The following is a 22,106-nucleotide window of genomic DNA, read 5'->3' as shown; positions in this document are numbered from 1 at the left end:
TATATAATAATAATAATAATAATAATAATAATAATAACAAGAATAATATTAATAATATTAATAATAAAGAAATACTGAGATAAATCACCATTAAATACGCCCAAATTAAGATCTCAGCAATGCAGATTACTGAACAAAAATTAGGTTGATGCATTTATGGTAGGAAATTACTTAAAATTGAATGGTTTTTGGTATGAAAGAAAAGCATATCATTTGATTCAATGCATTGTTGCTTATTGACAAAAATAATCCTATGTAAATTGGTTTTGTGGTTCAGGGTCATTTATGTTATGGCAAACAAATATCAGTAAATATTAGTTTATTTTTTTATTTATTTTATTTTATTTTTTTATTTATTTATTTTTTTAATTTATTATTTTTTATTTATTTAATTTATTTATTTATTTTATTTATTTATTTATTTATTTTTTATTTATTTATTTATTTATTTTTTATTTTTTTCTTCTTTCGCTGAACATTGTGGATATCAGCCAACACAATGTTGTTCGTCTAAAAACAAACAAAAAAGTTCATCTAAAAATGCAAAAGGTTTCTGTGAGGGTTAAGTTTAAGGGAACTTTACATGTAGTTAATAAAAAAATTGTTGGGCAAGTATAAAACAAACAAACAAAAATAAACACAATAGAAGTCTATGGCAGTTCCTCACAAAGATAACTGTGCAAACATGTACTGTAAGAGAGTGCATGTACAAAGAGGTGTGGCATAAAGGAATGTTTCCTGTCCATGTTACGCAACAGACTACAGGACAGAAATATTAACAAGCTAATGTAACCTTCTTTAAAGTCTTTTTTCAGTATCACCAAACTCAAATGAGTCAAGCAGGCAGCAAGAGTGAACATGATATTCACATTCACAATATGTAGATTTAGACTTTGATTTACGGGTGATAACTGCTGAATGTAACTCCCGAACACACACATGATCTTCTTACTTCTGTCTGAAATACTTCACTCTAAGTAGAGCTGCTTGATTTTAGAAGTAAAAACACTACAATAACATGATTAACCAAATATATGTTCTGTAAAGCGTTGCTGCAACATCTACATCTTGGAGACAATGAAATTTCACAACTGTCAACAGCACAGCAGAATCAATTATTAGCAGAAACTAATATTAGTAATAAATAAAAATAAATAAATAAATAAATAAATAAAATGAATGAATAAATAATAATAATAATAATAATAATAAAAAAAAACTACAAAAAGTCTTCAAAGGTATTGAAAGTATCAAAACCAAATAAAATAATATTTTAGGTACAATTAAGCTCAGCCAAAAAGTAGTCCGAATCATGAAAATAGCGCGCTGTCACAGAGCAGCACAGATCTAATTAACGATTACACATGCATTTTCATTCTCAACAATTTACATTCATTTATAGCAAACAAGGGTTTATGCAAATGTTCACATTTTTTGCCTGCTTTTGACCATTCAGGTGCACCTTGAGCTAAAATAGCTCTTCATCTATTCATCACTGAGGGTGAATGCATGCACACATCACAGAAGTTCCCCTTTGTGCTTTTTAAAACAAGAAAAAAAAAATCCAAAACATTAATGAAAAAAAATAAATAAATAATGTTAAATTGACCAATTTCCATGTGAAATTTGGCTTTGCGGAAAAACACATGCAGACTGCTGGAAAGAGGCAGAATATGGCACGGTAATAATCAAGAAAACATTATGTTCTCAATCATTGGATGGCAAAAATCTAAATCAAACTGCATTTTGATTAATAGCACAGAACTAACTCTGATTCACAACTGTCCCAAAGTCGCCGTTTTGAGCTACTAACACTCATGAGAGTATAAGCAAAACACACAATGTGAAGAGAAACCGAGCTGAAACTGATAAATACACTGACAAACGCACTTGGAGCATAGAGTAAATAGTAAACTGAACATGCACAGCAGAACAGAAACGATCAATGCATCTTAAAATACAAACAGAGTTGCACACAATGTCTTCATCTATTGTTTCAGCATGTAATTTGGTCAGTCATTCAGCACCAATCTCAAACACAAAACCCCATGAGCTGGTCTGTGTGTGCTTGAGCTGACCTGGATTACGGATCTTAAGGTGGATGTTACTAAAGCTCAATTAAAAACAGAGATAATCCACATCACGCAGCCTGAAGCGCAGGATAGACAATCACAAAGCCAGTTCGAAACAGTGTCAGAATGAATAGTGAATTTTAAATTAAAGTCAAGAGAGATACTGTACATTCAATAATGCAGAATTTGTCCAACTACACTGTAAAAATATCCAGAAATCAGCAGTTTTCCATACTTTGTGATTCACGTTTTTATTTTTTCTGTTTATTTGTGCTTTGGAATTGCTGTCTGAGACCTTGATATTTCTTTTAGCCTTAATTTCAGAAAAGTGACTTGATAACCTTTTTAATACTTTGCAGTGCTATATTTTTTGGGTTGGTGTTGTATATTACGCTACAAAACCCTGCCAGCACATTCTGTTATTTTACAGACTCCTCTAGATATTATTTATTATAACATATATTACTTGCAACTAGGGCTGTGCGATAAATCGAAATTAAAATCGCAATTGGAAATGTTCGATTAGCTAAAAACCGCATGAGGCTGCGATATGAAATAAATATCTTAACCAGAACTGTGCAAACAAAGCATGCGGAAAGCCTATAAAACAAACAAACAAACAGAAAAGCGCAGAGTTGTGGAATGATGGTGTCTGCTGCTTCAAACGCATTAAATATGACGAGTGTCTTGCTAAAAAGTCAACTAAAATTATTGCCAGTGACACTCAATCTACTAGCTAGCAACAGCAAAGTACAATTTCAGAGTTTTTTGCAGCCGTTTCACCATATGAAAACACATCACGAAGGCAGCAGGAGATAACTAACGCTATAACTCACTGTTTGCTCTAGAGAAAAACTAGCATTTAATTTCTGAATATTTATAAACAATTTTGAATAAAAGTTTGAGTTAGTTAATATCTTTACAGTTCCTTTTTAAACGAACACTCACAGCATTTTACCAGTAAGAAGCTACGATACAGAATATTGAGCTGAAGCTTGGTTAAAAAAAAAAATAAATAAATAAATAAATAATAATAATAATAATAATAATAAGCAAATCTAAAATCACCATCTTAAAAAACAAATGAAAAAAGTAAGTAATTAGGGATGTAACAGATCATGGTTTATACGCGACTCGTACGGATCACAACCCATGACCCGTGGATTAACACTTTTTTTTTTCCCTTTACTAAATTTGTAACGATCACTGATAGTTCGCCTCTCGTGTCGTTCAAATCACATGTATGAAAGCATTTAGGCTTTGCTGTAAAATATAATGGTATGGGTGGTGGGTTATTGGGGATGGGGTGGGTTTCATTAAAGGTGTTTTATGTCACTGCTCGTTTAGCCTGCATCAATGCATTGTGTAAACTGCGCGATTAATCATTTAAAGATCGGGATCTCAACACCCACACAACAGATTAAAATGGTGATTTGCATACGTTTATTAAACTTAAACTTAGTGTTTAGTCTGAGTTAGTTATGAAGCTACAAACAGTAAAAACATGTTGGGATAACAGTTCATAGTTCAGATAAAACCACTAATGTTTGTGGTAAACATTAAAATCACTTGCACTTAACTTGATGCTCAAAAGTGAAAGTTGTACGCAGCAATTACATCATCTGAATCAGTTTTATTGCCAAGTGTGCACACACACAAGGAATATGTTTTGGCTACAGAAGCTTCCAGTGTACATAAAGTGACAAGTGACAACACAAAATAAATATGAAAAAATAAAATTATAATAATAAAAAAATGATGAACATTAAACAGATGCGGTTAGTCAAGAAACCTGGATGTTGAGTTTTGTGTACAGATTGTTATAATATACAGGTTATAAGGTGCTGTGTACAAGTGCGAATGTAGAAGGTATTGCATTGTATATTGATACAAGGTGCTGTGTACAAATGCGTATGAGAAAGTACATTTGAACCAATATATCAATATATCAATATATCAACGTATCATTTGAACCAATAGGTGGCGACAACCAGCCATCAAACATATGCCACTGAATAATTCCTCAACAATGATCATCTAGCAATGAAACATCAGGTTTTATGAGTGAATAACTGAATCATTTATTAAAAATGACTAAAATTAATATGGGTTGTACAAATGATAATGTTAGATTTCTACATTTAGCGTTATCAGCAACAGTAGTAGGAACAGTGAATTTTTCACAGTACTGAATATTTTACAATTTATTTTAATTCAGCTGATTATCTCCATTTTATTTTTAATAAAAATACAGGTTCCCAATGTTTGTTAAAGCTAAGTGTCTTGCAGTGATGTTTCTGTAATAAATGGAAAGCAAATAGCATTTGTCTCCTCCCCTTTTTGGCTGATGCAAAAAAAAAAAAAAATGGTCTGATCAGTGACTAAAAAACCCCATAATGTGATCTGAACCGTGAGATTTGTGATCCGTTACACTACTACTACTACTACTACTAATAATAATAATAATTAGCTATTTTCCCCAAATCGCTCAGCCCTCCTTCCCTACTTAGACTAAAACATCAATAAAAAGTCATCAGAGCAGAGATTAACATCCCATAATGCAATTCACCATAGTAAATAAACCAAAAACACTGAACTGTGAATCTCTAAATATGGAAACGGTTCATTAACAGATATTATTTTTCAGTGCATCTGCATTAGAAAACAACTTGCTCTAAATACCACAGGATGGCACAAAGTATGCCATTGGCACAGGCTTTACTGCAGCCACCAGCCAAAGAAAACCACAGTTTATTTCACTCTGATGATGTCACAGGGGGCTGTCGTACGTGAGGAGATTCACATCACGTTAAACACACTCACACACTCTTCATCACGTAGTCATGTGATGACTAAGACAGGCAGGCTGGAAAATCCAGGTCCTCGTGCAGTTCACCACACACACACACACACTCACAGTGAAAGGACAGGATGTTCCCCTTTATGATGCCACAGGAAATGATGCAACCGTGGTTTAGCATGACTGATGAGATGCTAATACTACTTAGGGTACATATATGCAGCATTTGCCATGGCATTGATTGCCTGCATACTACAGCCCAAAGAAGTAGCCTGATGCTAACAAGGACACTGAAGGTCAGATTTAGTCAGGAAGGGAATGCCATATAGATAGCTTGTTATACTAGGCTTGTTTAATAACCACATTCCCTGCTTTATCTGCAAGAATCCCAGCTATCAGTGGCTGCATTTCAGAGTCCAATGAGCAGGAAGAATTTAGCCACCAGTTCTTAACTGCTCATTTTACGGTGTACACAAACTTATGAAAGTACAGTTAAAACAGCTTAACACACTGCTTGTGCTATACATGCGAATCCCTCAAAGGGGGATCATGAAGCTTCAGTCATGTTTGCCATTGCAGCTATGCAGTCATCTCAGCCTATGCAACAGGGAAACTGAGGCAAAACATTTCCACATTTGGGGTTTTGCACTCAAGGCTATTATCTGAGCATGTGATGTTACCAAGTTGACCAATATAAGGCTGCTCGATTTGAAAAGTTTTATATTAGCTAAATATCTCTGATGTTTTGAGACTGCACCTTTAAGTGTGCTTTATTTTTAAAAATCCCATACAAATATACAGAAGTCAAGATTTAAAGTGGATCAATTTTTTTCTCAAAATTGTGCTAAGACAAGAATGGGTGTTGTTCAATAGTTTGACAACTTTGATGAAAGGTTGTCACCAAGCAGCAAAATCCCGCCCGCTCTCTCTCATGAAGCTAATACGGAAGCAACTGAAACTGCAATTCATCAAAATTCCGTTAGGCCTGGTTCTATAATAGAGCACATTTCTAATGACCCCAGTGATAAAATGGCCAACTTTACAGCAGAAAAAAAAGGTACAAAAAATTATTGGTGTGCGTGTACAGTATAGTTGATATTACCCTTCAAGACAACTGTGAGGGGGTGAATGTTTTTTATAACTCATTCGTTTTGATTGATTTTATTTGACAATTTAAAAAATATATATATACACACCAGTTAGACTAATTCATACATACTTTAAAAACTGTCGAGAATAAAATACATAAAAAAGCCACTGGCTTATTTCCATTGTGGTCCTCGATATTCTTAAAAAAATGAATGAGCAAATCATAAATGGAGTGCAAACATCATCAGCTCAGCAACTCAGCACAAATCCTCAACTTCAACTGTGAAACAATCTTTTTTTTTTTTATTTCCCTTATAAAAACACTCAAATCGAATCTCTTTAAAAATCGTAGGAAAACATTCCAAGCAACAGAGCTAGTACACAAAAAAAGATTTCTACCCGATTTACTCTTAAAATCTACAAAGATAAATATCCCTGCTATTCACTCTTGTACAGGCATGGGCAAACTCGATCCTCGAGGACCGGTGTCCCTGCAGAGTTTTGCTCCAACACTAATCAAACACACCTGAACACCCTAATTAGTGTCTTCAAGATCACTAGAAAGATACAAGCAGCTGTGTTTGATTAGGGTTGGTGCAAAACTATGCAGGGACACCGGCCCTCCAGGATCGAGTTTGCCCATCCCTGCTCTTGTAGAACAACAGCGTACCTCACTAACTAAAACATAATAATTAAAGAAAATATTTTGGGACCATTTTCTTTAAAATCTTAAACATCACTAATTTCAGAAATTTTACCCTTTTTTCAACTATTAATCAATTACTTTGACTATAAATGTTCATGATTTAAATGCGTCAGGGGAAGTACTTTCATAATTCTACACAAATTATTTTGGGCCGTCTGCAATTTATTGTTTTTTTTTTTTTTTTTTTAGAACTACCGCTGTACCAAAAAGCTGCAACATAGTCGAAGCATGGCTACACTAGCTAACATTTTTAAAGTTTGGGTATCTAGTAGTAGCTCTGTTCGTCTTGCTAAAAACTTAATTTTAGAACAAATTTTTGAATTGACTATAGCAGCCATCTTGTCGCCTGTCTAAAAAGCAACCTAAATATTTAACTTCATGTTTTAGTGTAATAATTTAATGCCCTACTTTTAAGTCTGACCGGACACATTTTCTTAGTTTCGCAGCTGAACCAAATAAAATAAATTCAGTTTTACCCAAATGCAAGGACAATTTAGTGAGGCAAAACCATTTACTGTTCCATTTATTTTAAGTCTGCATAATTAAGGGTGTGGCCACTTGAGTGACTGCTAGGTCTTGCTGGTCGCAGTCACTTCACCTCAGCTGATTCCGGCTGATTAGCTGCTGAACTCAGCATATACATCATATCTTTTTGTTTTTTGTGGCTTTACACAGTCAGTTGCCTTTTGGAATTATTTCAGATGACATGGCATGCTGTGTGCACTTAATTGTGCTCACAAACCATTCATGTGCTAACAATGCCTAGTGGCTGTTTACATTACAACAGTGCTTTTAAAAAAAAAATGTAAAAAAAGACTAAACATTTTATTGATATAGTATACAAACAAGCACAAGTGGTCAGAACACAAAGAAAAGTCTAAGCAAAATGCATCTGTAGCTCCACTGAAGCTCCGCCTCTTTGCCCTTTTTGATTACCCCTGGTTGACGCGATGAAGCCACGCCCACTTGTAGCTTCATTTGCGCTCTTCAGAAACCTAAGGGTGGCGTCACGGATATTACATCCGTAATATTTACTACGGTTATGACCCACATATTGCATATTTTTCCAGTTCATGCAGCCCCAACATACTGTAAACAACAAAACAGATCTATAACAAGAGCTCTACTAGTCCTTTAGGCCTAACAAAATCTAACAACCTAACACTCATCAGAAAAAGCAGTCCTAAACCCACCTGTAAGTTCTTTGGCGCTGGGAAATAAGGCATTGCGTGACAGTCAAGGCCCTCCAGAGGAGCCCCAGTGTGAGTTATCGTCTCTGCCCAGTCACACTGCTGATGGAGACGCAGCTCAGAATGAAGCCTGCACTGCACTGCTGAAGAGCCTGAGCACTAAATCCTCTTCCCTTCAGAGAGGATAACACACCATAGACACATGCACACTTACTGTCCTGCACGAGCAGGCCTCTGCTAACACTCCCTAAACACAAGCTGGTGTAGTTGACCACTACAGGCATTCAAGCCCACCTCAGATAGATCACAGGGCTAAATTAGGAATGGGATATCATAAGGACTCTGTCTGGAGAGACTTGTACAAGCTGGGATTGTACTCTTATGAAACACAAGCTAACAGGATTAATATCTACTGTAGTTCACATCTGCATGAAGCCAAACAGGTGGAGCACAGAGAGACTGAGGTGAGTCTGTCCTCTTAATTCAGAACAGTGACTAATAACTGTACACTGGGACGTCCCTGGTGAGTCTATGAAAGGTTGATTTGTGTAAAATTGTGGGTGTTATGTTACTGGTTGTTCGATGTCCTCTGATGGTTTAGTGGAAGCTTTTGACGAAGCTAAACAGGATGTTACATAAAGAATTCCCTTATTGCATTACCCATCACTCTCAGAACAGAACAGCTTCCCTGAAATGGTGCGACAGTTTGATTAAGCTAATGTTGAAACATCTCCAAAATGCCAGCAGTGTTTATAGCCAGCCTAATTTGTGGTCTGTTAATCCATGCTGCAAGTCAAGTTAGCATAATATACAAATCAGGATGTATGTGCAGTAGAGGTGGGCGATATGACCTAAAATTAATATCCCGGTATTTTTCATCTTTTGAACGGTGACGGTATAATATCATGGAATTACTTTCAATAGCAAAATATATACATCTCAAGGAAGAACGGACAAAAGAAAGTCTCACTTCTATCACTGTTTAAAAGTTTTGGTTTGGGTCATTGTAAATGCTCAGTCTCGTTATGAGCTGATCTTCATTTCTCTGTGTTGGTGGAATAAAGCAGGCGAGTCAGCCGCACCAATTTATGAGCAGACAGAGCAGGATTCTCATGATGACCACCAGCGCAATACTGCTCTTTGTTATGAGCTGTAGTTTCAGTGTAAACTTAGTAAAGGTGAGTTTCTTTGGCGATGATGTGTACAGTGTTAGATTTTATATTTAGCGGACATTTGCGCTGAACACGCGGTGAATGCAACGCATCGAGATTCAGGCACCTTCTCCGAAAACACTCGATTGATCTCAGCTGGCGGATCAACATTTACCTCATGTCATGATCGCTGTCATCTGCGCCATTATTATTATTATAACTTTAGGTGAGGTTTGCAAACCTGTGCACTTTTCACTCTTCAGCCGTTTGCATTTCCTGCAGTAACAAAAGCTCCCTGTTATCTGACAGCGGGAAGCGTTGAGTGACTGACAGCTAATATGAACCAATACAGCGGCAGGGTAGAGCGATTCAGCAAGTTTTTAGAGAAAATCAAATCAGATTGCACTACGACCATTATATTCAGACACACAAATGCTCCCAAATATATTATGAGGGCGCATAGATTACATTTCGGGCGCTCATGCGACCAAAATGGTTGCAATTTCGAGCCCTGTAGTATAAGGACAGGTATTCAGACCACAACTGAACGTTTGAAGAAAATTGAATGCCTTATTATTTAGAATTAGCTATCATTGATGTAAATGCAGCCGTTCAAGGCACATAATTGATTTATTATGGTATTGACGGTATTAGAAAATCCATGTCGTGGCGCAATGTCACACCGGTGATGACTATGACACCGGTGTACCGCCCACCCCTAATGTGCAGTATGTGCTACATTTCAATTTGACTCAAAGATTAAACAGGATAAATTTAACGAACTGCATTTCAAAGAGCAAGCAATGAAATATATGAATACACATTTTAGGTGGCACTTTGAAACATTATTGTTCTACAATTTTGGTGAATATATAATCCATTGCATTATGGATTCAAAATGAGTTTTACAATATTGACTTTAACCAGTTTATTTGGTTACATTTTAATTGTGCAATCTCAAACTAGCTTACTACTCTTCCTCAATTGAAATTCAGGAACTTGGCGTATTTCCACTCCAAAGTGGGAACAGAAGCACTTCAAAACTGGCAATAAGGCTGTGAAGCGTGGTTAAAAAAAACTCTACTAGATTATAGAAACACTCCAGTATAAGAGTATACATTTGTTATGACTGTCAATATGGAACAGAATACAAAAAAGCAGTGCAAAAAACCTAAAGGCCTCTTCAGGAGCGTTTCTCTGCCATAAAGTGGCATTAAGGTGCCTTAATATTGCTCTGAGGAAGAATGAATGCTTTAATACCGCTATGATAGAGGGCCTGAGAGGGGTCATGGAAGGCATAAATTAGCCTGGCAGCATTATCTCTTTTTGAGCAGGCAATGAGCACATGCAACTCAGCTGTATAAAGATGCATATGATTGTTAGACAGCACAAAAGCACTTAAGTGGCATTAAGGTGTCTAAACAGACTGTTTAGAGGTGGCAGAAATGTATTTTTGGTTTAAATTATGTATATAAACTTACTTTTATTAAGTTTGAAGCCTTTGACATGCGTGCAAACATGCACTTTGTAAACAGTTTTATAAAAAGTGCATTATCAGGCACAAAAATGCTTATGTTGAGTAATGTGAATAGCTCCGAATGCATACGTTTGCATTTCTATGCTAAAAAGTGTGCTTAGTTTGGAAATTACACAATTGTTCCTTTACAAAAAAATTCTTAAAAGCAAACATCAACCTTACTCAAGATGCCTTCCTTATAGGAACAGTTTGCCTAAAAATTAACACCATTTCCTCATCCTCCACTCGTTTCAAACCTGTTTGAGTTTCTTTCCTTAGTTGAGCACAAAATGTTTCTAAAGCAGCAGCCACTGGCTTCATTTACATTTTTGATGCTACTATAGGCCTCACTTTCCAACATGCTTCAGAACATCTTGTTTGGGGTTCACAGAAGAAAGAAACTCATAAAGGTTTGGAAGCACTTAAATGTGAGTGAGGAATGAGAATTTTTTAGGAAGGAGCGGTCTCTTTAATTGGGAATGGTGCACAGGCCACACTGCAGCTGAAATATAATCCACCTACTTTATGTTCCTCTGACAACAAATCTGGATATATAAAAAAACTAACCAAAAAAAAGGCATGTGATTACAAGACAGACAAAATGTTCCTCCCTCGAAGTAACATGAAGCATTATCATAATTATCATGCATCAATGCAGCAAACAAACACCTACACGAGGAGAGCCTGATTGAGGGAAAGTGGATTTATTTTCACACATTCAGACTTTCTACTTACTAATATCATTTTATTAAAGTATTATTTGCAAATGCTAAATAGGGAAATCATACTTTCAGCAAATGACTACCAAACATTGTTCATAGTCAATTAAATAGTGCTATTGTTGTTTTGAAGTCACGCTTAAATGCCATTTCACACCTATTATACAAATTAGCGTATTAAACAATATAGAGACCAATAAATGAATGAATGAATGTGCTAACATAAAACCAACTTTACCTCAATGTCTCCAGCTCTCCTCGTGTATATATATTTGTTTGCTGCATTGAAACATGATAATTATCATTACAATGAGACTGCGCTTCAGATGCCCGCAGGGGCGACATTCTGCCCTTCATTCATTCACCTCATTAAACGTACACTAATACGAAATTAACACCTTATGATAGCGATTAAATATTAAAGCAAGTCTCTGAGGATCAAGCGTCATCATCGTCAGTGTTCACACAGGTGGTTTTAGGCCGAGTCATGCTGGAAGAGAGTGGCGGATGCGCAGCGGGTCACGTCCCGCCTCTGCGTCACATTCTCCGGCTGCATCACGCACTCCTGCGCGCCCCTAAATTCTGTTAACACGCACTCAAACCGTCACCGACCAACGGTCAACGAATCAAGAAACGGTTTGTCAGCGGAAAATGCGGTCACGTCTATGATTTAAGCACGGAAATTGAGATAAAAACTAATTAACTTAACACTCACAAAGATGCGTTATTCGCGATGAGCCTGACAGGAAAACAAGGATGTGTGGCATTTTATCAGCGCAGCAACTCTCACGGAGGAAACTGTTGTCTTAAATAGTGACTAATTTAACATACAGCTATTTGTTAAAGCTATTATATAGTTTCTGGCTATGGAGGATACTCACCTGCTCTCGCTGACGGTCGGCCTTGAATGACTGACTGACTGATGCACTCCGGATCTCCAGCTCAAGGTGATCTGCCAAACCTACCGGCACTACTTCCCTCAAAGGCACGCGGATGGATACTTATGACGTAATATGCCATAAAAATGTCACTAATGCGGTTTTTATATTTATATATGGGAATATTTAGCGTTATTGCTCACAACAGTGGCTTATTGTGGTTTCATCACTGAAAACATGATAACAAAATGCTCCAATGTGTTTACAAATGAGCCAAACTTCCTGATGGAGGATTATGAAACGCGAAATGAGGGAAGTGACACGAGCCAATCAGAAGGCGAGATACGGCACGGTGCACAAGCACGAGGAGATCACGTCACGTGACAGGAGGATGCTGTACTCTTAAACTTTAAATCAACGTCAAAGTGCTTGTTTAGGTTATTAAATACGTGTTTAAGTAATACAGCTGATGTATTAGACGGATAAATCAGTTTGGTTATGCACATTTATAGCACACAGTGCAAAATGAATACACTTCCGTGTTAATCCATCAGATGGTGGAGACTCGCGCAGACGCACGTACATCTGTTAACTCTTTAATGCACAAATATTTTAGCCATTGTACCCTTATATATCACGTATATAACGATAACTTAACTCTAAACAAACTATTATAACTAAATGATCATGTTTATATCACAAATGTCCATACCTGAACGACTACCGTGACATTATTCTGCAATTTGGACATTTACCATGGTAAAACCAATTGTTTTTGGACATATACTGTTTTGGTAGCATGTTTTATGAACACAAAACACGATAATACGAAGTTTTTTGGACGTGTATAGCTCTGGATTTATTATTTTTGTAATAATAGGAAATAAGTAGCACTATATGGTCAGATATTGCTATTAAATATTATATTATCATGTTATCATGCACTGGCAAGTGGAATTTAACATCTGAAATATGCATGTAAATATAAATTGATGTATTATATAAATATTAGATTTGTGTATTTTGCACACGCATAGAGCAATTGTTTCTTTATAAAAGCCTCTGGTAAAATTGTTCATTAATAGCGCCATCTTGTGGATAAAAACTGGCAACAATATTAATAATAACATGTTTTTCCATCTGCCTTTAGCTTAGATTTCCAGCCATATATAAATCCAGCATTAATATGCACGTGCCATGAAAGATCAGCACTAGGTAAGTATATTAACATGTTGTAATTTATTCTTTTTCGTGCATATATATTTATATTTTGGGCTCATAAAAGGACATTCCTGCTAAAGCTATTATTGATGATTAAATAATTATTTATATGATGATGTCATTCAAATATTGAGCTTGCAGAATGAAGCTTTGTAGAGTGTGTATTGCTTTTAACACACAAATGAGTCTGCTGTCACAGTGTTTCTCCATCTGCTGGTCACAAATAGAGATGTTTCATCTCCTATTGACTAATACATTTCTCTTTGTGTGCTATTAATTAATGTATTTAGGTCAGTATTCAGGCATTTGGAAAACAATGCATAACTTTAACCATTTTGGTAAACAGCAATATGCTAAATACGATGGGACCATCGCAACTGGCCCACCTTTACAGATACTCTGCCCTGCACCAACTGTGGGCCAGTGGCATAATTCCCCCCTCCTTTCTTCCTTTAGCACCAGTTAGGGAGTTAGGGATGTACTCTATATAAGGTTGGTGGTTACAGCCGGTCATCATATGGGCACCCCCCTTCCTTGGTGTTTCACCGATTTAAGCCCATGACACCTCGGGAGGGCTCGACAGCAGATCCAGCGTCCTGGATCTACTCCTGCTGACCACCACCCAACTCTATGTTATGGTTTGTCTTTCAACTGGTTGGCTTTTCCACCGAACCTCCCTTTGTAGCCAAATCCAGCGAGATGTTGCTTCTGCCTCTTTAGTAACCTTTCCTACAAGGCGTTTCCTGGCCATTCCTTCAATTCCTAGCCATCCGAGGGCTCTCCAGAGTGACTGCCCCGCAAACCCCCTACAATCCACCTCTACTGGTAAATTCCAGGCCCTCCATCCATTCTCTTGGCTCTCAAGTATCAGACTTTGATATTTCTTGAGCTTACGTTCATGGGCCTCCTCCATTTTAACTTTAACCTTCAGAAAAAAATGTAGTTGTTTGAGTAATCTGTCTGCATCACGCTACATGTTTTGAAGTGCTGCAAATACTGTATACAGTTAAAGTCAGAATTATTAGCCCCCCCTGTTTGTTTTTCCCCCAATTTCTGTTTAACGGAGAGCAGATTTCTTCAACACATTTCTAATCATAATAGTGTTAATAACTCATCTCTAATAACTGATTTATTTTCTCTTTGTCATGATGACAGTAAATAATATTAGACTAGATATTCTTCAAGACACTTCTATACAGCTTACAGTGACATTTAAAGGCTTAACTAGGTTAATTAGGTTAACTAGGCAGGTTAGGGTGATTAGGCAAGTTATTGTATAATGATGGTTTGTTCTGTAGACAATTTAACAAATATATAGCTTAAAGGGGCTAATAATATTGACCTTAAAATGATGTTTAAAAAATTAAAAACTGCTTTTATTCTAGCTGAAATAAAACAAATAAGACTTTCTCCAGAAGAAAAAATATTATCAGACATACTGTGAACATTTCCTTGCTCTGTTAAACATCATTTGGGAAATATTTTAAAAAAGAAAAAACAATCAAAGGGGGGCTATTCTTTTTAATTAATTAATTAATTGATTTAATTTATATATTATATAAATGAAAATGTATGCCACAATCCTCCTCCTATGGTTATACCAGCCATGCACCATTTCAATTAATTTTTTTCTGATATTAATCTTGTGATATTAATGAAATGTTTGATTTTTAAATGTTTTGTAATTAAAGTGGCTGAGAAAGTCAAAACACCCTCTCTACCTCCATTTACTGTCATTAATAAATGCATATCTATTAAAATATATGAATAAATAAATATATATATATTATACCTGTATGTTTCAAGATGTTTTACAAATATTTACATTTTCAACCCATATTTTTGTCCACAATTTAAAATAGATTTTAACAACATTAAGATATATTTATATTTTTATTATATTTTATTAGTCAAAATTTTAGACTTCTCTGAAGTACATCTGTTTATAAAGATTTCTCAAGTGCTGCGTAATGGAGAGAAGATCAACAGCTTTTATATATAGTTTTAATTACTCAATTCATTTGTCTTTGACATGATGCGTGCTCATACTGTGTGTGTGTGTGTGCATGTGAGTGTGTGTGTGTGCGCACAGGTGAAGGTTTGTATGCGTTTGCAGGTGATGCTTTGAGTAAGTGTGTGTGTGTGTACTGTATGTGTGTGGGTTTATGTGTGTGTGTGTGTGTGTGTGTGTGTGTGTGTGTGTGTGTGTGTGTGTGCATGTAATGGTGAGTGTGTAAGGTGAAACTTTGTCTGTTTGCAGGTGATGGTGTGAGTGAGTGTGTGTGAACTGTGTGTGTGTGTGTGTGTATGCAGGAGATAGTGTGTTTGTGTGTGTGTGCTTTCACAGGTGAAGCGTTGTGTGTGTGTTTGCAGGTGTGAGTGTGAGTTTATGTGTGTGTGTGTGTGTGTGTGTGTGAGTGCACAGTTGAAGCTTTGTGTGTGTGTTTGCAGTTGATGGTATGATTGAGTGAGTGTGTGTAAGCAGGTGATGGTGTTTGAGTGACAGTGTGTGTTTATGTGTGTGTTTGGTATGTGTGTGTTTGTGTATGTGTGCGTGCAGGTGATGGTGTGTGAGTGACTGTGTGTGTATGCATGTATGTATGTGTGTTTGTGTTTGTGTATGTGTCTGTGTGTATATGTGTGTGTACTGCGTGTGTGTGTGTGTGTGTGTGTGTGTGTGTGTGTGTGTGTGTGTGTGTACGTGCAGGTGAAGATATTTGCAGGTGACTGAGTGTGTGTTTGTGTGTGTGTGTGTGTGTGTGTGTGTGCATGCAGGTGATGGTGTGTGAGTGACTGTGTGTGTGTGTGTGTGTATGTATGTGTGTTAGTGTATGTGTGTGTGTTTGTGTATGTGTGTGTGTACGCGCAGGTGAAGATATTTGCAGGTGACTGTGTATGTGTTTGTGTAAGTGTCTGTGCGTATATGTGTGTGCGCAAGTGATGGTGAGTGAGTGACTGTGTGTGTGTGTTAAGGTAATTATGTATGTGTGTGTGTGTGTTAACTGACCTGCTCTCCACCACAGCCCCTCCGCTGCTGCTGCTTCCGCTGCCCATAATGACCCCAGCAGCTCACCTGAGGCCGATCCCACCTGTCCAGCTCTGCTCACTGACACTGACCGACCGTCACTCACCTGCTGTGTGTCCTTGTGTCTCTGACCCCGCCTCCTCAGGTGAGGGACAAACCCCTCAGCCAATCAGAACGAGCGCTGAGCTGTAAGCCTCTGCATGCATGAGCAGCTGTCAAATCCAGCCTAAATCCCATTGATGGCTCTGAGTGTCACAACAATGCCCTCAACATAGTGTTCAGATGTGCTCAGATTTACAGTACTGCCCACCAAAATCAGATCTAATAATCACGTTAATGCACTATTACTGTAATTATAGACAAATCATCAGTTTTGGGAAAAGGTAGGTCACACTTTCTAATAAGTTTGAATTAGTTTACTGTATTGACTAACATGAACTAATAATGAACAATAGTCGTACAGCATTTATTACTCATCAGTAGGCCCAGACCAACACAGTGGCGCGGTAGGTAGTGCTGTCGTCTCACAGCAAGAAGGTCGCTGGTTCGAGCCTCGGCTGCATCAGTTGACGTTTCTGTGTGGAGTTTGCATGTTCTCCCTGCGTCTGTGTGGGTTTCCTCGGGGTGTTCCGGTTTCCCCCCACAGTCCAAAGACATGCAGTACAGGTGAATTGGGAAGGCTCCGTAGTGTATGTATGTGTTCGAAAGAGTGTGTATGGGTTTCCCAGAGATGGGTTGCAGCTGGAAGGGCATCCGCTGGGTAAAACATATGCTTGATAAGTTGGTGGTTCATTCCGCTGTGGCGACCCCAGATTAATAAAGGGACTACGCCGAAAAGAAATTGAATGATTAGGCCCAGACAGAATCTGCACAGTGGCGCAGTAGGTAGCACGTTCACCTCACAGCAAGAAGGCCGCTGGTTCGAACCTCAGCTGGGTCAGTTGGCATTTTCTGTGTGGAGTTTGCATGTTCTCCCCATGTTGGTGTGGGTTTCCTACGTGAACAGGTGAATTGGGTAGGCTAAATTGTCTGTAGTGTATGTTTCTGATTGAGAGTGTAGGGGTGTTTCCCAGTCATGGGTTGCAGCTGGAAGGGCATCCACTGCGTAAAACATATGCTGGATAAGTTGGTGGTTCATTCCGCTGTGGCGACCCCAGATTAATAAAGGGACAAAGCCGAAAAGAAAATGAATGAATGAGTAGGCCCAGACAGAATCTGCACAGTGGCGCAGTGGGTAGCACGTTTGCCTCATAGCAAGAAGGCCGCTGGTTCGAACCTCAGCTGGGTCAGTTGGCATTTTCTGTGTGGAGTTTGCATGTTCTCCCCATGTTGGTGTGGGTTTCCTCCGTGAACAGGTGAATTGGGTAGGCTAAATTGTCTGTAGTGTATGTTTGTGATTGAGAGTGTATGGGTGTTTCCTAGTCGTGGGTTGCAGCTGGAAGGGCATCCACTGCGTAAAACATATGCTGGATAAGTTGGTGGTTCATTCCGCTGTGGCGACCCCAGATTAATAAAGGGACAAAGCCGAAAAGAAAATGAATGAATGAGTAGGCCCAGACAGAATCTGCACAGTGGCGCAGTGGGTAGCACGTTTGCCTCATAGCAAGAAGGCCGCTGGTTCGAACCTCAGCTGGGTCAGTTGGCATTTTCTGTGTGGAGTTTGCATGTTCTCCCCATGTTGGTGTGGGTTTCCTCCGTGAACAGGTGAATTGGGTAGGCTAAATTGTCTGTAGTGTATGTTTGTGATTGAGAGTGTATGGGTGTTTCCTAGTCGTGGGTTGCAGCTGGAAGGGCATCCACTGCGTAAAACATATGCTGGATAAGTTGGTGGTTCATTCCGCTGTGGCGACCCCAGATTAATAAAGGGACTAAGCTGCAAAGAAAATTGATAGGTGAATTTAAAAACTGTTTAACTATAAATGTACACACATTTACACTAGTAAATACATAGACTCAATGATGGGCTACAGATCTGCAGAGTTCTGCGCGCGCAGATTCCGTGTGGGCATAATCATTATGTTTACTAACTTAATAAAATACAAAGTTATGCTTGTAAGCATCAGTTAATGCACTGTGCGTTTACATGAATTAACAATAAGTATTTTTAGTAACTAACGATATCATTCATTCATTCATTCATTCATTTTCTTTTCGGCTTAGTCCCTTTATTAATCTGGGGTCGCCACAGCGAAATGAACCGCCAACTTATCCAGCACATGTTTTACGCAGCGGATGCCCTTCCAGCTGCAACCCATCACTGGGAAACACCCATACACTTTCATTCACACACATACACTACACGGACAATTTAGCTTACCGGACAGGAAGAAACTGTTTCTGTGTCGGGCTGTTCTGGTGCGCAGTGCTCTGTAGCATCGACCAGAAGGTAACAGTTCAAAAAGGCAGTGTGCTGGGTGTGAGGGGTCCAGAGTGATTTTGGCAGCCCTTCTGCTCGCTCTGGATAAGTACAGTTCTTGGGGAGTAGGAAGGGTTGTACCAGTGATTCGCTCAGCAGTCCGAACTATTCGATGTAGTCTTTGGAGATCGTTTACAGAACTTATTAATCGCCAGTTCCTCTAAATATGATATTTCCTAATGTTTATCAATGTTGTTTTAAGTGCAAAAGCAATATACTGTGATGCATGTATTCTAGGACTGTGACATGATTAAGACAAACTGGAATGAAATCCACAAATTAGTTCAGAAGATTATAGGTAAACCTTTTGGTCCATCTCCAGCTATTTATCTTCTCAATTGTAAAACTGCTCTACACCTTAGTCACGGACTAGAATCTGTGTTACACTTTTGTGCATATCTAGCAAGATAATGTCTTCTTTTGTTGTGGTCCTCTCCTAACATTCCTTCGGTCAATATGTGGATAGTTCAGCCATTTTCTTACCCTTGCAAAAACTGACTTGGCCCACACAGAATCGGTGCGCGCAGATTTCTGCAGGTTTTGACCCATCATTAATTCTGTTTATTTACTTGAGTAAATGTGTGTAAATCTGTATTCATTCAGTTTTTAAATTCATCACAGTAATATTATTGACTTATATGCAAATGTTCATCTGATTTATGTACAATGCAGTGTGTACAGTAATATTTTCTGTCTTTAAGTAGAGATATTATATGAGAGACTTGCTTTGTTTACCAAATAAAGTGAATCTAATTGGATTTGCATTGTAAACATTAAATACAAGTTATAAAGGTGTTACTTTTTATTTCACATATTAAGGTTTTAGTTATGAGACTCCCAAAATAATTCAGCAGAAATCCGCAGATCTAACACAATTCTGTGCAGAAATAGAAATGTCCGCAGATTCCGTCTGGCCCTACTTATGACTTCTGATGATTTCTGGCATAACTGGACTCCTCTGTGGGAGTTTCTGGAGAATGTATCTTGAAAGATAAATTTTTATTTTATTTTAATTCATTTATTTTTTGTTAATTTTACCCTTCACAAAAGACTTGAATTAATAGCCAATGGATGATTGTATAATAGATGGCTATATCATTGTATATGATGACATGAGACACCAATACCACTGTCCTGTCATTGTAAATCTTTAAATAAATGTAAAAAAAAAAAAACAACTACAACAGTTCATTCGTGAAATAATGTGAAATATTTCAGTAAATTTGGATAATAAATCCATTTAACCAAACACACACACACACACATACACACGCACACACACACACACACACACACACACACACATACACACACACACATACACACACACACATACACACGCGCACACACACACACACACAATTGTAATTCATTCATTCATTTTCCTTCTGCTTAGTCCCTTATTTATCAGGTTGGCATTTCTTTATGAATAAATGGACTAAGCCAAAGGAAAATGAGTGAAATATAGTGCCAATATTTACAACTTATGTGTAATATAATCTATTAGATGAAAACTGACTTCTGTCTTTTGGAAGTATGTTTCATGAGGGACTCGTTTTAATCCATTTCAAAGGTAAACATTTCTTAAAAAGTATTGTTGATATAAAAGAAAAAATATAATTTATGAAATAAATATGCAAATTTTTAAATTAATAATTAGTTCTGGGCAATGATTAATCACATCAAATAAACCTAAATAAACCTAAATAAAAGTTTGTTTTGACAAAGATATATGTGTATTTTATATATTTATTATAATGTATATGTAACACACACACACACACACGCACACACACACACACACACACGCACACACACACACACACACACACACACACACACACACACACACACACACACACACACACACACACATAAAAACAAAACTATACAACACTTTTATTTGCATAGGTATTTAAATTTATACATAATTTATTCATATACATATATCTGTTCAATCTAGATGTAAATAAACATTTTCTACAATATGTGCATGCATGCGTGTATTTATATATACATAATAAATATATACACACACACACACACACACACACACGCACACACACATTACAGTATGTCAAAACAAACTTTTATTTTTGATGTGATTAATGGTGATTAATCTTTACCCAGCACTATTAATAATATTTCAAATGACATCTTGGGCAACACAGTGGCTCAGTGGTTAGCACTGTGGCCTTACAGCAAGAAGGTCGGTGGTTCGAGTCCCGGCTGGGTCAGTTGGCATTTCTATGTGGAGTTTGCATGTTCTCCCCGTGTTGGTGTGGGTTTCCTCCGGGTGCTCCAGTTTCCCCCACAGTCCAAACACATGCGCTATAGGGGAATTGATGAACTAAATTAGCCGTAGTGTATGAGTGTGTGTGTGAATGAGTGTGTTTGGGTGTTTCCCAGTACTAGGTTGCGGCTGGAAGGGTATCCGCTGTGTAAAACATATGCTGTGATTCTTTATGCTATGGCGATCCCTGATAAATGAAGGAACTAAGCCGAAGGAAAATGAATGAATGAATGAATGACAAATCTAATATGTAATAGTCAACATTATTTCAGTCATCATAATAGTATTTATAATATTTTTAATTTTCAAGTGATCACGCTTCCCACTAAAAAGGCTCAAAAGTGATTGTCATTTGTGTTTAAAACGTGACCCTGATGATGATTTCTACATATTGAAGCAGTTCTATATTTAAGTCTGTATTTCTAAGAACGGCGTTTGCTATTTCCAGTGTTTATGAATAATGGATTTCTCTGTCTTTTGAACAGGGTGGCAGGATATGAGACGTGAGTCACTAATGTTGGATAATGACTTACATCTCTCTCTCTGTCTCTGGAGGTCACAGTGTTCACGCTGCTCTTAATGAGGTAAGCAGGGTAAACTCTGATTAGCACTGTAACGGTTGAGTTCGTCACACAATGACATGAATATGCAGTTGAAGTCAGAATCATTAGCCCTCCTGGATTATTAGCCCCCCTGTATTTTTTCCCCCAAGTTCTATTTAACTGAGAGACCTTTTTCAGCACATTTCTAATCATAATAGTTTTAATAACTCATCTCTAATAACTGATTTATTTCCTCTTCACCATGATGACAGTAAATAATATTAGACTAGATATTCTTCAAGACACTTCTATACAGCTTAAAGTGACATTTAAAGGCTTAACTAGGTTAATTAGGTTAACTAGGCAGGTTAGGGTAATTAGGCAAGTTATTGTATAATGATGGTTTGTTCTGTAGACTATCCAAAACAAATATAGCTTAAAGGGGCTAATAATATTGACCTTAAAATGGTGTTTAAAAAATTAAAAAC

General features: G+C 37.4%; 2 protein-coding genes across 6 annotated transcripts in view; one reads left to right on the top strand and one right to left on the bottom strand.

The window, feature by feature from the left end:
• Positions 1-12,227, bottom strand: part of pkma (pyruvate kinase M1/2a) — a 39,715-nt gene extending 27,488 nt beyond the window's left edge. For both annotated transcript variants that reach the window (XM_056477980.1, XM_056477979.1), the window contains exon 1: positions 12,125-12,227. The gene's annotated coding sequence lies outside the window, so the exon portion shown is untranslated. The remainder of the gene's footprint in view (positions 1-12,124) is intronic.
• Positions 12,228-21,577: 9,350 nt separating this feature from the next.
• LOC130245899 (protein mono-ADP-ribosyltransferase PARP6) overlaps positions 21,578-22,106 on the top strand; it is a 56,349-nt gene continuing 55,820 nt past the window's right edge. For all 4 annotated transcript variants that reach the window (XM_056478691.1, XM_056478690.1, XM_056478692.1 and 1 more), the window contains exon 1: positions 21,578-21,660. The gene's annotated coding sequence lies outside the window, so the exon portion shown is untranslated. The remainder of the gene's footprint in view (positions 21,661-22,106) is intronic.

This window comes from Danio aesculapii, chromosome 18 (genome assembly GCF_903798145.1).
Source record: "Danio aesculapii chromosome 18, fDanAes4.1, whole genome shotgun sequence".
Taxonomy (NCBI): domain Eukaryota; kingdom Metazoa; phylum Chordata; class Actinopteri; order Cypriniformes; family Danionidae; genus Danio; species Danio aesculapii.
Note: the sequence above shows the minus strand (reverse complement) of the source record. Positions and strands in the feature narration are given on the sequence as shown.